The sequence below is a fragment of the Gopherus flavomarginatus genome, chromosome 5, assembly GCF_025201925.1.
Source record: "Gopherus flavomarginatus isolate rGopFla2 chromosome 5, rGopFla2.mat.asm, whole genome shotgun sequence".
Taxonomy (NCBI): Eukaryota; Metazoa; Chordata; order Testudines; family Testudinidae; genus Gopherus; species Gopherus flavomarginatus.
The window spans coordinates 44,699,297-44,708,510 of record NC_066621.1 but is presented as its reverse complement, the minus strand read 5'-3'; positions in this window follow the sequence as shown (position 1 = coordinate 44,708,510).

Below are 9,214 nucleotides of genomic sequence, written 5' to 3'. Positions count from 1 at the left end.
CACTGCTGGATGTGCCATTTTTCAGTTGAGATGTTAAATTGTGATAATTTAAGATCATATAGGGATTCTTATAAGAGAAGCCATGTTAATCCCAGTATACTGGTCAAATTACATCACTACATCCAGTTTACCTAAATTCTATTTGTAATTTAATTGGATATCATACTCTTTTCATTTTCAGCCTTAAATCATTATATAGCATTAAACAGCGGCCACATTTCAGCTCAGAAGTGGCTGCACTGCAGTGATAGTTGACATCTGGGTGTTGTGAGGTTTAATTAGTTCATGGTTTTTCAAGGCGCTTTAATATCCTCAGCTGGAAGGTATTAGAGAAGAATAGAGATTGCGATTTTCAAAGGGAGTTAAGACAATGGGAGTTGAGTGCCTAACTCCCTTAAACCCCTTTGAAAATCTTCATCTAAGTGTTGCTATTTCAAGTGTCTTTGATTCATGTCCCAGCAAGAGTGGATTTTAACTCTGAGCTCCTCCCGAATAAAAGAGGGTAAGGAATTATTTAAAAAGCAATACAAACAACCTTCCCACCAGAAAAAGAAACTGTAAAACAGGCAAATAAAGCAGCCTCCTCAGAATGAGAATATCCATCAGAAATGAGTGAAGGTAGGCACATGTCTAGCACCAGCTGGATCACAATCTCAAAGACCAAAGCGATTCGTAGCCCAAAACAATTTTTCTTTTGCTATTTGGAGAAGAGAGGGGAAAGGTAGTGAAGGACTGAACCATAAGAAAAACATAAACTCTGTCTTTAAGAAATTGAGATAGGAATGGGCCTGGAAGTTCTAGATCAGTAAATCTGACCTTGGTATTAACAAAACCCAGGAAACAAGGAGTTCACAGACATCAAGAAAACCATGAAGTTGAGAACTCACCAGTATCACAGTCCCTTAAGGGGAAATTTTCTAAGATGGAAGACACACAGGACAATCTGAAAGGATTTTGACATGATGATGTAGAGCATCAATGCATGAAGCTTATGTACGTACATCAGAGGTGTAAAGTTTCCATGACTAGAGAAAGAAGTGAATGGTACATGACAAGAAACTGGAGAAGGACCAATTCTGTCTGTCCAGTACATGAATGACTTGAAGGACACAACCATTAAAGGGGGGGGGGCAGTGTGGTCTAATAGCTAGGATACTAAACTAGGACTAATGAGCCCTAGAGTCACTTCCTGGCTCTGCCACTGACCTTGTGTGAGACCTTGGGCACATCACTTCACCTCTGATTCCCCTCTCACTCTTTGCCAGTTTAGACTGCAGTCTCTTCAGGGCTTCGGCTGTCTCTCACTATTGGTTTGTACAGTGCCTACCGCAATGGGGGCCCCAGGCTCAGCTGCTGTGGTGTCCTATTTGTGACAGGTACATGGCATTCCTTGAGAGGTATTGCCAGCTCTAAATAAAAGCCAGGTGCCTGTATTCTGCAGAAAATTTAACCTGCATCCTGTGGCCAAGTCTTTTAGATTTCTGTGGAACCTTTGTGCATCAGACTGGAAGTTCTCAGACAGCTTCAGATAAATTAAAATTGTGGTTTATTAAATACAAGAACAAACAATGCTTTCACTAGAGCAGTGGTTCTTAACCTTTACTGCAGCCTGCACCCATTTGGTTCTCAAAATATGTTCTCGTACACCTTAAACCTAGATATATTTTTTGTTTGTATATTACAGTAATCGTTAAAAAATGTATAACATTAATAAATACATAATTCGATGAAACAAAGTAGTTGTACTTATGTGCCTGTGCTTAATTTGCGCACTATAGTATTCACGGTGTTATTTATTCTAACGTTGAACTCAAGTTCATTGTGCCCCCAATTTTCAATGCATCACACACAGATTTGTGTACTGGCAATTCATAACTGTGTTATAGAAATTGTCATAGGGGATGCTGGAGGTTTGGGCAGCTGCACAGATGGCATTTGGGGATTCTGGCACCCAAGAAAAGCAGCATTTCTATGAACTCCCTAGATTTTTACAGACCTTTATTTTTAAAGCTCACCTCACAGGGCAGCACCTGTTGCCTGCAATATAGCATGTATGCTAATAGCTGCAAGAGAGTAACAGGTCACCTCACATCTCTCTCTTTGGCTACATCTATAGCTGAAGCTAGGACTGTGATTCCCAACTCACGTAGACATACTCATGCTAACTCTCCTCAAGCTACCATGCTAAAATAATAGTGCAGCCACTGTAGCACAGGCAGTGGTGATAAATGGAACAGGCTTGCCACACCAAGTACAGCCCCACAGGTCCAGGTGTGTTTGTACTCAGGGCAGATAGCCTGTGCTGGCAGTTGCCGCTGCCCGTGCTACCGCAGCCACACAGCTATTGTTAGTGTGCTAGTTCAATGAGAGCTAGTGTGAACGTGCGCACAAGCTGGGAATCATAACCCCATTCCAAGTGTAGATGTAGCATTTGCTATAACAGGGATGTACATTTTCCCAAAAACCCATCTGGATTACTCTGTGTAGCTCCCTTCCTGCTATTCTGATTCAGCCATCTTGTTAGAAAACCCTAAGTTATAGCTTAAACACTGGACCATGTGGAGAGTTCCCATGTGCATCTTATCCTTGGAGTCACTCCAGTTAGGAGCAGTGATGGAAGTTGATGCACATGCTGCTTGCTGCCTCACCACCTATTACAAATCAATAGGCAAACATCAGTAACTCAGGCCTATCAGCAAATGAAGAATACCCTGTTAAGGGCTCCAATGCTACACAATGCAAAGTGCCACAGGCTATAGCACCTAGTTCTGCCTAACGCAAAAAAGCCTGGATTTCAGGACTATGCAGACTCCAGAAGAATGTTAAGTGGGTTTTATTTAAAGGCATTTCTAGCTTTCTCGTTGTAATATCTGAGCAAAAAAAATAAAATAAAATCAATGCAGTGCTCAGGTTCTATAGTCTTTTTGGGTTTGCTGTCTTTAGTATGTAATGGTTCCTTATTAAAGTGTGATTAGGTGACCAGAGGTCTTTGGTCATCTGATGTTGATAAATAACATATCTAAGTTTTGTTTTGTTAATAATTTGTCTAGGTTTCTAGGAGGTCACTAGTTACCACGATATCTGATGATTTTTACTATAATGGATAGTGTCTTGAATAGGCAGTGAAATTTTAACATCCAGTTTTCCAGACTCCAAGACAAAAGTGTGTTTATCACGACAGCTAATTACACTTAGCATAATGTACCTAAAAAAGAAGTTACCACTAACATTGTTTAGAAGGAATCCACTGGGTATGCCTAAATGATATTTGATGACTGGATAAAATGAACATTTTTAGCAGAGAAATATGTTTGGGATCTGCTAGACTTTTCCTCTTTTTTTTTTCTTTTTTTCCCCCCCAATTGCTTTATTCGGATAAGGGCCAAATACTGTACCTGGTTTACACACTAATAAGGGTCAAGCAAGCTCCCACATGAACTGGCCATACGCTGGGTGAATCATCCTGAATGCTGACTAGCCCACTAAAAAAAGGGGATTGTTGCATCTTTTGCTTGTTACATGAAAACAACAATAAGAAACTGTCGCAGGGCCACAGTTGGGTCCCAGATAATCATGTTTACTAAATATATACAAATAAGGCCTAGTTAGATATATACAGTCTAAGTGCCATTAGATGGTTCACAAGCTATTTAAAGGCATACTAAACTACAGGCATGGTAATAGGACCAATATCTAGTCCACACTTGTGAGCTGTGGCAGGGGAATAACCCCTGTAAGTAAGACACACTCAAAGACTGAAATGAGCTACACTGCCATAAAATACCCAGGGCTGGCCCAGGTCAGCTGATCTGGGCTCCGAGGCTCAGGCTGCGAGATTGTAAAATAGCAGCATAGATGTCCACACTCAGACATCCAAGCTCAGACATCTATGCTGCAATCTTGCAGCCACACAGTGCGAACCCAAGTCAGTGGACGTGGGCCACTCATGGGTGTTTTGTTGCAGGGTAGAGATACTCTTTTGTTATCTCACCTCCATGCACCCCAGCCTTAAGGCTTGTGAAGATGTAGCAGACCTCCCCTGGATAGTTCTGGATGCTGGCCCATTATGGTTCTCCTCAGTCTGGCAAGGTGTTTGGATGCTTTTGGTTCTCCAGCCAATTCAAAGTCTTCTCCTTCTGGACAGGGAAAAAATAAAAATACAAGAGTCCAAAAAAGCAGGCCTTCTGCAACTAAGTTCTTCAGCACTCAATGTAGATGTTTTTGTTCTCCCCAGGGCTGACCACAGTCCCTATTACAGGGTTCAATAGTCTTTTGCCTTCCTCAGGTTATCTATACTTTTTCCTTAAGTGCAGAATCCACTGCACTACCACTCCATGTGGCATCACAGGCTCCCCATAGGTACTGCCTCTACTTTAAGTACCAGCCCCAGGACCTGGAGTCATCAGTATTCTATCCTGAGCTCAAGATGGCCCTGCTCCAACTTTTTCCCAGGGGTACTGCCCATAACACCTGTCTCGGGTTAGGCCCTTTTTCTGTTAAGGCACCTCCAACCTCCCTAAGCCCCCTTTCTCTGGCTCCCTTTACACAGAAAACCCAGCATAGGTTCTACCCAAATCCTGGCATCCTTGTCATTCAAGAGCCATTTAACACACTGCTCTTTTCTCCAACTCTGCTACTTCACACACCTTCACACTATATACTCTTATGTCCTGCTTCTGAAGCAGGTCTTGCTCCTTCCCAGACACTTGCTTTCTGAAGGCCTGACCATAAAGGAACTGTTACCTTGTAACAATAGCACTAGCCAAGCCTTTCCTGTAAAAAGGCATTTTGTTAGCTGAAGGTAACAGATAGATGGAGTGTCCTAAGGTGGTGCTGGAGGGTTTACCACTGCCATTGGTTTGGGGGTGCAGCTGTTCTGCTTATGACGGTGTCTACTTATTTATTTCCCCTTCAACAGCAACGACTCCCTACTGAAAAGCAGGAGCAGAATGGACTTCAAAGCTTATGGAGGGAGAAGATCTGCACGAGTAAGAAGGAGAACTTCAGCTCCCTCTTCAGCCTACTTCCCCCATCCACTAGAACTCATCTTTTATTACTTCTCTGATACTGCCTGAAGCTCAGGCTTAGCAAATCAGTTTTTTTCTCCTTGCATCACATATACAGTAACTTCTCACTTAATGTTGTAGTTACGTTCCTGAAAAATGCGACTTCAAGTGAAACGATGTTAAGCGAATTCGATTTCCCCATAAGAATTAATGTAAATGGGGGTGGGGGTTAGGTTCCAAGGCAGCTTCCCCTACTCTGCAAGCACGAAAGGCAGGGGGTTCGACCTTCAGCCCCAAGCCGGCCCCCTTGACCCGCCTCTTCTCCCGCCTCCCCCTTTACTTCGCTCGCTGTGTCCTGGCTCCTCCTCTCTCCCTCCCCCCCTTCCCTTCTAAACGCCAAACCAGCTAATTGCCGCAGAGGGGAGGGAGGGAGGAGGCGTGCTGAGTCCTTGCTCCTCCCCCCTCCCTTCTGGCTGGGGCAATCAGCTGGCTTGCTGTGTTTGAGAGGCAGGGGGAGCCTGCGTGCTGAGTCCTCACTCCTCCCCGCCCCCCATGCTTCCAAAACGCCACAAGCCAGCTGATTGCCCTGGGCAGGAGGGAGGCGGAAGGAGCGAGGACTCGGCACACTTCCACTCCCTCCCCTGCCTCCTGCTGGTGGCAATCAGCTGGCTTGCGGCATTTTGGAGGCAGGAGGGAGGGAGGAGGAGGAGTGAGGACTCGGCGCACAGGCTCTCCCTCCCTCCCCAATGTGGCAAGCCAGCTGATTGCCACCGGCAGGAGGCAGGGGAGGGAGTGGAGGTGCACCAAGTCCTCGCTCCTCCCCACTCCCTCCTGCCTGGAGCAATCAGCTAGCTTGCCGTGTTTGGGAGGCAGGGGACGGAGGGGGAGCCTGTGCGCTGAGTCCTCGTTCCTTCCCCCTCCTGCCTCCAAAATGCCACAAATGCTGATTGCTATGGGAAGGAGGTGGGGGGAGGAGGAGGGGGAAGTCGCTGATCTGCAGAGTCTGCCGGCAGGCAGGAGGCTCTGCGGGGAGGGGGCCGTAGGGAGGCTGCCAACTGTGGAGAAAGCAGGCAGCCAAACAAAGTAAGAGTGGAGCATTGCACAACTTTTAAATGAGTATGCTCCCTAACTGATCAGCAATGTAACAACAAAACAACGTTAAGTGAGGGACGACTTTAAGTGAGGAGTTACTGTATACATTATGCAGTATAATAAAACCCAACTGCTAGCCCTCTTGGACCATCAGCAGATTCCAGCCCCTCACTTGCCAAAACCTCCAGAAAAGGAGTAAATTCTGAATCACCTTTTTGCAAGCTTCAGCCTTGTCCAACTACCACCACCCTGGCCTGCTACATCTATCCATGCTCCCTGTAATCTTCCCCATCCCTTTCCAGGCTTACTTTTGATCCTCTCCAAATTTGTTCTCAACCACACATCTTAGATCACCTGAAAATTCACACGTCCTTTCCCCATTATTTCAGCTGCCCTGGCTTAGGTGGGACTCATGCATTGCACGATGACATCAGAGGTGATGTACTGGGAGGGAGCCCATGCTAGTTTTGACACAAGCCATCTCAGTAATTAGCCACCATGGTAAGAAACAGAGGGATAGCCGTGTTAGTCTGTATCCACAAAAACAATGAGGAGTCCGGTGGCACCTTAAAGACTAACAGATTTATTTGGGCATAAGTTTTTGTGGGTAAAAAACCCCACTTCTTCAGATGTATGGAGTGAAAATTACAGAAAGGAGTTACCTTACAAGTGGAGACCCAGTGTTGACAAGGCCAATTCAGTCCACTCCCAATAATTGATGAGGAGGTGTCAATACCAAGAGAGGGAAAATTGCTTCTGTAGTGAGCTAGCCACTCCCAGTCACTATTCAAGCCCAAATTAATGGTGTTAAGTTTCCAAATGAATTGTAGTTATGCAGTTTCTCTTTGAAGTCTGTTTTTGAAGTTTTTGATGAAGGATGGCTACTTTTAAATTGGTTATTGAATGTCCAGGGAGATTGAAGTGTTCTTCTACCAGCTTTTTATGTTACCATTCCTGATGTCTGATTTGTGTCCATTTATCCTTTCACATAGAGACTGTCCGGTTTGGCCAATGTACAGGGCAGAGGGGCATTGCTGGCACATGATGGCATATATCACGTTAGTAGATGTGCAGGTGAATGAGCCTCTGATGGTGTGGCTGATGTGGTTGTGTCCTCTGATGGTGTCACTACAGTAGATATGGGGACAGAGTAGGCAACAGGGTTTGTTAAAGGGATTGGTTCCTGGGTTTGTGTTTCCGTGGTGTGGTGTGTAGTTGCTAGTGAGTATTTGCTTCAGGTTGTGGGGCTGTCTGTAAGCGAGGACTGGCCGGCCTCCCAAGGTCTGTGAGAGTGAGAGATTGTTTTCCAGATAGGTTGTAGATCATTGATGATGGCTGGAGAGGTTTTAGCTAGGGGCTGTTCTCACTACAAAAAGTGGTTGGCTACAAAAGTGGCTGGCTCACTACAAAAGCAATTTTCCTTCTCTTGGTTTTGACACCTCATCAATTATTGGGAGTGGATCACATCCACCCTGACTGAATTGGCCTTATCAACACTGGGTCTCCACTTGTAAGGTAACTCCCTTCTGTAATTTTCTCTCCATACAGCTGAAGAAGTGGGGTTTTTACCCATGAAATCTTATGCCCAAATAAATCTGTTAGTCTTTAAGGTGCCACCGGACTCTTTATTGTTTTCATGGCAAGAAAGCATCTGAAAACTAGGCAATAATGAACTGGACTGGTGTGAAAGTTTCCTCAGGCTGATGTGTGCCTTGTTGGATCTGAGAGGAATGCCTTTATGAAGGTCCTGTCCCAGCCAACCCCACCAAGCCACTTTGCCTTAGAAGTGATAATAGGATCAGTGTTAGAAATGAGATTAGAGAACTGAATTTGAACATTTTGTTACAACTGAATGGATTAAACTGGTAGGTTTAGTGAAGCTAAGCAGTCATGTTTCCCCCTGAAACATAACTATAAAATCATTGTTTAGAAGCTCTCCTCCCATTCCTTGCAAAGCTGCTTAGTTTACACATTTTAAATAAGACATTGGGCTAAATATTAAATCATTAAAATTCTTTAAAGGGCCCCTTCCTCCCTTAGTGGTTACAGGGCAAAGCCTTTAGTAGGGGATTGAGGTTAAATTGAATATGATGTGTCTCCAGCTAACCTTGCTGTACAGCTGATTTTAATAGCTAATTTAGAGAAAACGCCACTCAGCTGGTGGACTTTTTTTGTATGATGGCAGCTAATTATAAGAACTCTCAGTGGCTAGTTCCTTTTATATCTGTGTTTACCAAGAATAACTAATTTTGTCTACACATATAAAGTTCAACATAAATCAGTTTAAAAGAAATTTAATTAACCAATTTAACCTCCTATATGGACACTCTTATATTGGTTTAAACAGATAAGGCTATTCTTAACCAATATGAGTATCCAGTTGTGATGCCCACCCTCACAGGTAACAAACACACTAGGGATTGAACCAGGGACATTCAGAGCTAAAAATCACAAGCTGCTAACCACTTGAACTAAAGTTTGCCACAGTTTGTACCCTCTATTGATAGGCATAAAAGGGGACTTGTAACATATGCTGACCAGTGAGTTACACATTCACAAAGTTGCACCACTTTAATTAAATTAACTAAAGATTTTAAGCCAAATTGGTGCTGCTTTCTGTGTGGCCCAGACCTCAGTTAAAGTCACTGTAGTTACATGAAGCCTAAATTGCTACAATAAGGTACACTTTTCAACCACAAGCAAAGGTGAGTGGAGTACTTATACCAACTGAACTAAATCTATTTTCAAATTAGTACCACCTTTTTCTGTGGACAAGGCCTGTAAGGAGAATCTCTTTTTGTCTCAGGTACTTACATAGCCCATCATGGTAGAATCTGAGCCTTGCACGATCTTTACTGTATTTAACCTCACAACACCTCCATGAGGTAGGGGAGTGGTATCATCTCCATTTTACAGATGGGGAATTGAGGGTCAGCGAAATTAAAGCCCAGATACACAAAGGGACACTAAATCTCTGATTTACTCTCCACTGCAATCCACAAAATCCAGCTCAGCTGCCACATAACCATATAGGCACCTAATCTCACTCAGCTCCTAAATTTTTCACTATAAAAATTCCGTAAGTGTCCAAATTTCTGTCTCTGGGCATGTGAACT